We start from the raw sequence: 8324 nt of genomic DNA, 5'->3' as shown, positions 1-8324 counted from the left end.
ATAAAAGACTATTGAGACTACAACTGTATAGAATAAAGATATATATATATATATAAATATATATATACAAATAAATATATGGGAAATAACAGATAATAAAGATATATGGAATTAAACAATGAACTCTGTCATCTTGTTATCTGTAAGTTTTTGTGTTTGTCCATTCTTGTTCACAATTTGATGGATTCAAGCAATCAGGAAGTGCAGAGTGTGTAATGATCTTTCGTCCCAATAACTTAAATTTTTATCTGTATAACTTCATCTCTGCGGAGGAAATTTGGTCCGGTCTTCTTCATAGTGTTTCGTCGGCTGATTGAGGTTTGCAGGCATTTGTTTGTACCCAGTTCTCTTTAGATCCTGCCACACCATTTCAATAAGGTTCATGTCTGGACTTTGTGCCTTTGCAACACCTTGATAGTTTGGGATCAGATGGTTTCACATTTGTCTCTAAAATTTTTGTATACAGTACCCAGCATAAATGAGTACACCCCCTTCAAAAAGTATGAATTTAATCAGTAGCTCAATAAACAAACAAACAATTTCCAAAAATTTCACAAGGCTGAGTTTTATTGAACACTTGTTTAACTCCATAACATGAAATTAAGGTTAATAATATAACTTAGATCACAAAATCTTCAGTTTTACTACATCTAGTATTTTGTATGACCACCGTTTTGTTTTTTTAAGGACTGCACCAAATCTTCTAGGCATGGAATGAACAAGTTGTGACATATTGCAACATCTATCTTTTTCCATTCTTCCAGAATAACCTCTTTTAGAGCCTGGATGCTGGATGGCGAGTGATGCTCAATTTTTCGCTTCAGAATTCTCCACAGGTCAGATCAGGAGACATACTTGGCCATTCAATCACCTTCACCCTGTTCTTCCTCAGAAATGCAACAGTAGCTTTAGATGTGTGTTTTGGATCATTGTCGTGTTGGAAAAGTGCACAATGACCAAGTGCACAGAGTGATGGCAGCATCTTCTTCTGCAGAATAGAGCAGCACATTGTTGAGTTCATGATACCATCGATGAAATGCAGCTTCCCAATGCCAGCAGCACTCATGCAACCCCACATAAGGACACCGCCACCACCATGTTTCACTGTAGGCACCATGCTTTAAAATACCCTTTAAAATCCTCACCTTTATGATGCCATACAGTTTTAAAACCATTAGTTCCAAAAACAGTGATCTTTGTCTCATCACTTCAGTCACATCAATGAATCATGAGACTCACCTGTGGTTAAATGCCTGTTAATTCGAATTTTGTAGTTTTAGGTGTGGCTTTTCTCCTAAGACTATAACTGGGGTGTACTCATTTATGCTGAGCACTGTATGTGCCAGATACCACCACCACTTTTGTCCTGTCACCCAGGGGACAGTCAAGGGCGAACAGATATGGTTAAGAACTCATGCTCAAAAAAACAATTCAAACTCCAGAACATAAATCAAACTAAAGAAATCAGACTTATCGGCAGAAGCATAACACAACAGAAGAAGATATTAACAGACACTCTGACAAAGACTGAAGGAAGACTAAGGCTGTAGATATACCACACGAGGCAATCTGAGAAACTGGAAACACCAGGACCACAAAACACATCTGAACTTAATCAAGGTAAGGAGACGGGGAACAAAATGATAGACAAAGCACAAGCGGCACATGCTCATCTAAGTATAACAGAGGCAACTAAAATAGAAATATCTAACATAAAAATAGCAACTTGACACAGGAGGGAGAGCAAAGGGAGTAACTTCACAAAGAAATTGTGTCCAAGGCTGGAAATCTCACAGGAACTAAAGGAAACACTTGGACCAATTAACATTAAACCAAATAACAACCACAAATTTAAAAATAAGCCCAGAGAACCCACAGAGGAGGACATTGTTCCAGAAATCTTGTGGTTTGTTCAAAACCTAGGCCATGCTGCCACTTTCTTTTTAGAGACAAAAGCCTTTCTCCTGATATCCCTGTGTTGGTGTTGTTTCTATATCATTATAACAATGTTGATATAGAAACAACACCAACACAAGATCAGCTTTGCAACTGACCAATGATGTTGTCTGAGCATTCAGTTAGCACTAGCCTAGAAGCCAGCTAATGCTATTAACGATCATGAGTAAATTAAATTGGGTTAACAGCAAACCCAACTTGATAATATATTTATTATATTGTATAACTTAATAAAGAAAACAGTTGAACTTCTGACCATTTGTACTACAAGAGAGTTTTGTGTTTTAAGATGATGCAGGAACCACACCAAGACGGGAATATCAGATATATCTTCTCCTGGTAAGCCTTCCAAGAAAGTCATACTTTTCAGTCTTTGTTGGTGTATAATTGGGGTGACTTTGCAGGGGGCTCCACTCCTTGGAAGAGTTTGGGTATCTGTGCTAAAATACATGTAAGTGCTCTAGGCTGAGAAAAATAAAAGATTTGATTATCTTATGAGATTCCTCTGTGTGTCGCTCTCTGATGACAGTCTGTTCGGGTAACAGCTCAGATACAGTGTAGTAATATTTTGTGAAAAATGATATGTAGTCTTAAAGGTATAAGCATCAAAGCCCTCTGCAAGTCATCTGTTGCCGTGGGCTGTCCCAACCTGTCAGGATATTCCGAGTTTGTCTATCAAACTGTGTGCATCTGTGTGTACAATTACACAGAAGGTAATAGTTTCTTGTCATCACTGATTAATCCTGTAACTGAAATCTGCTATCAGCAGCATTAGCTAACAGTCTTGTGTTCACAGAGAGACACACACTGACATGAACAATAGAATATGAGGAGACACGCGTGCGTATGATTCCTGCAATGCTGAGATGTTGATCTGAAGCTCACCCATCTGAGCTGTGAATATGCATCAGATGAGCAGTTCTATAAATGTATAATAGTTCTGTTTGATTCTGAAAATTTTGGTAAACTTCAAGTAAAATACAAGGCCAATACCAATGCTTTTAAAGTATAAATGCAGCTTGTATAGGAGGGAGCGGAGTCTCCTGATTTATCAGATGAATGATCATTAATTTGTAAACTGAACGGATATGGACTGATAAGAATTTAGTGATTCTGATTCTCACTTCCAATTATCAATTATCAGTTTTCATTGGGTCCTCATTGGCCACCACAGCAGCATATCAAAGACATTTTTGCATATTAATGTGCGGTCAAATGTTTGTGGAGGTATTTCCCCTCTTTGTTGTGATCAGTGCCGGGGTGGTTATTACACAGAACACTTTTCTTAAAGGTAATGCACTAAATTACTGAATTACTCCCAGAAAAAAGTAATTCATGACGCTGCTCTTTCCATTAATTTTGCATTTCTCCATAAAATGACTTGGAACACATTGTCTCAAAATTACTGTTTAACAACATGAACCGGAGGTTACAGTTCCTACCTTAGAAACATGAACAAGTAGAAATGGAGGCTGCAGCCTGACTCCATTTGTTACATGTTGAAGTTCACGGTCTGGCTGTCGGGCTGGGGTCGGCATTCACTCTGGGCGCTTGTTAGCTTAGCATTAGCATCCTGTCTGCCCAGGTGCTTGCAAAGAGCCAAAGTTGTGTTCGCAACAAATGTGTTTTTTTCTGCCCTGGTCAAGTTTGCACTTTACCATTATTCTTTTGTTCTTTTGGCGAATACAAATTAAAGCTAATGTGCATATGTGCTCTACAAGAACTTCAATTCCTGTTGCTAAATGTAACAAAACACCATTTCATGTATTTTGAAAGTGTTATTTTTCAGAGCTGGGATGTAAATGTTCGTGTTTGATGTTGTTTTTTCCTTCCTAAAGAATAATTTCTTCAACACAGTTCAGTGGACTTCATACTGAACTTAGAGGATGGAAACAATCTATCGATCCTATGAAGCTAGTATTGATCCGATACCAGCATCAGCGTTGGTATTGATACTATGGAAAATAAATTTTTTAAAATTATTTTGGTAAGCAGTTTTTCTCATTTTCCATACATCAGCTGCTCCATCTGACAAGCTTGAAATGAACTTTAAAATTGACTTAAAAAGAAAATAAAAAAAATTGCACCTCCCTGGTAGTGGGTCCACATGCTAAAAGCTGCGCGCCAGGCTTTCCTCCTGTATGTGCGATGGTGTGCACTTTATTGTGGCAATTTCCTCTGAGCTCCCTCCGCCCCGGCTGATGGACACATCCTGTGTTCTTTGTCTCACCTTATCGCTGCAGATCTATATTAAACAGCGCAGCACAGCCAGCATACCCCGCTGTACCTGTCATCTCAGCATCTGCTGAGCTGCCTGTCTGCCAGCCTCCCTCACTATCAGGTGTCTATCAAGACCTCCAGCTCATTTCATCTCTTTCCCAGCACTCGTATCTTCCTGTTTTTCTCTTTCTTATATGAATTTGGGCCGAGCGAGCCTGGGCCAGTGCTCTGTGTCTGGGCTGCTGTCACTTTGAGAACTCCCTCACAGGATTTGATTTGCAACCTAACGCTTAGTCGCAGTGGCTTTCCACTTCTTACAGAGTAGCTGAATTTGACATATCTTTCAACTCTCCCCTCAGTCATCTTTTTTTCAGAGGGTGACTCTTCTTTTCCCTGACAAATAATCCTGGCATTTACCTCTCTAACACACTCGGTCGGTCCTCTCCCTGTCTCTCCGGTTTTTTCTTCTTTTACGCAGCCTCTCCGCTGATTCTCCGATACCGTCGGTGCCTCTGAAGAACAGGAAATGAAACTCTTTTTTTCCCTCCAATCTGTCGCTCCCACCCTTTATCACACAGACACCTTGATTCCCTGCAATGACCGTCTCTCCCTCCTCTAATGAACTCATTTTGCACGAATGGAGAATACCATCTTATCTCCACACAGTGGGCCCTCTTTCACTTTCTCTCTCTCTCTCTCTCTGACACACTTTCTCTATCTGTCTCTCTTTTCTCCATTTCTCACTTTTCCTGTGTGCTTAGTTCATATAATTGTTGCCAAGATACACCGAGAGGTCCTTGATCTGTCTTCTCATTATAGATTAGGAGATGAGGGAGACAGAGACCGAGCAGGGGAAGCGATGCTTAATAGACTCTCTGAAATGCATCCATTATGCAAAATAGCCTTAAACAGAATGGGAAAACATTTTACCTAATGTTGAGTGCCTCTGAGGTGGCTGCAGCAGGGAATTGACTCTATATAAATAAAAGTTGTCCAGCTTATACAAGAAAACTCAAATTTTTAGCATGCATTACATGTATTACAACGGACATCAGGTGTTCCTCCTGCACTGCTATTCTGCATGGAGAAGTATATGGAAGAAATCCATAGGATCAGAGTCCAAAGAACTTGAAACTGTCCTATCATACACAAGGAAATCAACACATGAGGACTGCAACAAACACTAGGAAATCACTGGAAGGTTGGTAAGGGATTGCAGGCTTGATACTGACGCTTTGAGCTTACAAAATGCAGATGTTTCAGAGCACTGCTCAGAAGTGTGGTTCAAAACACCCACTTCATGCGACCATGGCTAATTGAGGTCTTGGTGAGTTTCACCCCAGAAGGCTTACCTGCTGCTTCAAGGTTTGACTGACAGAGAGTGTAGAAAAAAACACTGCAGACTCACAGGAAGCTTTAGAGTCATGAGCAGCAGCATAAGCAGGAGAGTTAACAATCACTAAAGTTTGTGTGAACTTTTTGACAGGCAAGTTGGTGTAAGCCATCATACCCACGGTGCAATTGCTGATGGCACAGAAGAGGTCAGAACATACCCGAATGATGCATTTGTTTTAAAGACACATGATCCACTTGTTTCTTGGCATGAACGATGGGTTGTATATCCACATTATTATATCTTGGCAATAAATAAATAAATATTGCCAAAGGTATTTGCTTGTCTGGCTTTACACAGATATAAACTTAAGAGACATTCTTAACATAGGGAATGTGTTTATGGGATTTTTTCCATTCTTCCAGAAGCATATTTGTGAGGTCAGACACCAATGATGAACAAGAAGGCTAACATGCGCCTCAGCATCTGCTGATCTCGCTCTGTGATTTTCCGTGGACTCCCACTTTGTGGATGAGTTGCTGTTGATCCCAATCACTTCCTCTCACAACTGACTGTGGAATATTTAGTAGTTAGGATTTTTTATAACTGGACTTGTTGCACAGGTAGCTCCTATCACAGTACCATGCTGGACCCGTGACCATGGAAGAGACTGGAACACCTAAATTCAGTGATTTGGAACGGTGAATGAATACTTGTCAGTATGTGACTGGGGTAAGAGCAGCTATTGTTTGGCACTGGTTTCCTACGTACCAGTGTGGGAGGGGAGTCAGAGAGATGTTTGTCATTGTGTCAGGATAATTGCACAAAAATAACCAAGATGCATTTCTTGGGAATGAGTGGTAATAACATGTTTTCTCTCACAAAAGAACGTTTCCTAAAGAGAGCCCCATCAAAAAGTTTAGACTCTCAAAATTATTATCCACTGTTATATGTGCTGAAGAAATAATATTTATTTATATATCCAACAAAGGGACCATGTTTGTCACAAAAATCCACAGCAGAGAAAAGTGGAAATAAAGGAACACTGGAATTAAAAGTAATTTAAAAAAAGTTAAGAAGAAAAAAACATACAAATTTGACAAATTACCAAAAAGAGGAGGGGAAATTCATGAAAGTGCATTGAATAAAAGCAGACCTGGTGCTAACTAAACACCTGTGTAAGTAGGTATGTCTATAGGTGGCTTTAAAAGGCAGAAAAAACAAAACAAAACTGGAGAGATGTAGAATGTAAATAAATGTTTCATTTATATGGCACCTTTCAAGACAAAGATAGCAACGTGCTTTGCAACAAAAATACATTGTGGCTGAAAGAGAGAGGCACTAATTTATTTGTCATCATCTGAGGTAATGATCAGTCCTTGATAAATTAAATCACATTATTTGAAAGAACAATGTCATATAAGTTGGATATCCTCCAGAGAACCGAGGAAAAAGAATCTTGCCATTGAACCTTTTTTGTGATTTTCTTCTTCTCTGGAGCTAAAACACTTGAGATATCAATGGAAAGCCTAGGATGTCCCCTATCTAATACATCAGATAGAGGTGTAAGTATACATTAGAAAGCAACAAAAGGGGCCTCAAAACAGAGTCTTGTGGAACACCACCCAGTAGGGCCAGCTAGGTTTCAGTACAGGCTATCAGAAAGATCCCCCATAAGAAACCATCATAAGAGCAGTTTCTGTGGATTGTCTTTTTCAAAACACAGACTGAGTTTTAAAGTATTTATATATATTTAAATGCAGCAGCAAGTTCTAAGCACACAACTCTATCCAGATGTGTCGAAAAAAAGCAACTTTGATATATGGACATGTCCGTAGACAGTGAAGAATTAACAGTGCAGGGCTAATAGCTGGCAAGAACTGTAGTAATAAAGACTGGTATTACATCCAGATGGCTGAAGGATTGCTTTGTTCTAGTGATCATCACTCTCAAATCTTGAAAGCTGATCAGTTGAAAGTAATCCAGAACAATAAGAGATGGAGGTCTACTGGAATGTCACATGCGCCAAGTCATTATCTTATCAAAAAAAAACAAAAACAAAAAAACCCAAAAAACAACTTATTAGACATGGCAGAGAGAAAGGGCGAGTTGTTTTATTATTATTAATACCATCACATAAAATCTTTGGATTTCTTTCTGAAAAGGAGCTTATGTTTGCAAAGTGAGCAGTCTGGGCCTCCTTTAATGATGCATTGGCAGACTCTAAAAGATCTCTAAGCTCCATCAAAATGTCAAAAGCCCAAAGACCAGGTTCATTAAATGTTTTTAATAAAATGCTGTTGCTTATGATTAAAGATTTTTTTCATCTGACTTTTAAGAATGCATTATGACTCCTGCTCTTGCTAATAGGTCTTGCATATACATGTATGTATATATGTATATATATATACACACTCTAATTTAATTCTAATTTAAAAATTGTCATTGTAATAAATTAATACATAAATAATAAATTAAAAAGGTTTTAATTTTATTTTATAAGAGCAATTCTTGATCAACTATGTATGTCCGCTGTTTTTAATAGGGTCATATCCCCCCCTGTTGGTTTAAAAGTATCATGACATTAGTTGTTTGTTTTTTTAAAGGAACTGGGATTAGGGATGGAGGTGCGATAGATGGGCTCTCTTGCACTAGAGGAGGGTGTGGGGCTTTATGGTGGAAGAAAATGTGTAGCTATACAATGCACACTCAAAAAAGAAGAAACAAAAGATTGAAAGAAAAAAGATTCTTGGGGGTCTTAGATACTTAGATACTTGGTTAAAACTGAATGTACACTAATCAAGTAAGTTTCATT

The sequence above is a fragment of the Copadichromis virginalis genome, linkage group LG14 (genome assembly GCF_057382275.1).
Source record: "Copadichromis virginalis isolate Kocher_CV1m ecotype Utaka linkage group LG14, C_Virginalis_male_GT1.1, whole genome shotgun sequence".
NCBI classification, from domain to species: Eukaryota; Metazoa; Chordata; class Actinopteri; order Cichliformes; family Cichlidae; genus Copadichromis; species Copadichromis virginalis.
Note: the sequence above shows the minus strand (reverse complement) of the source record.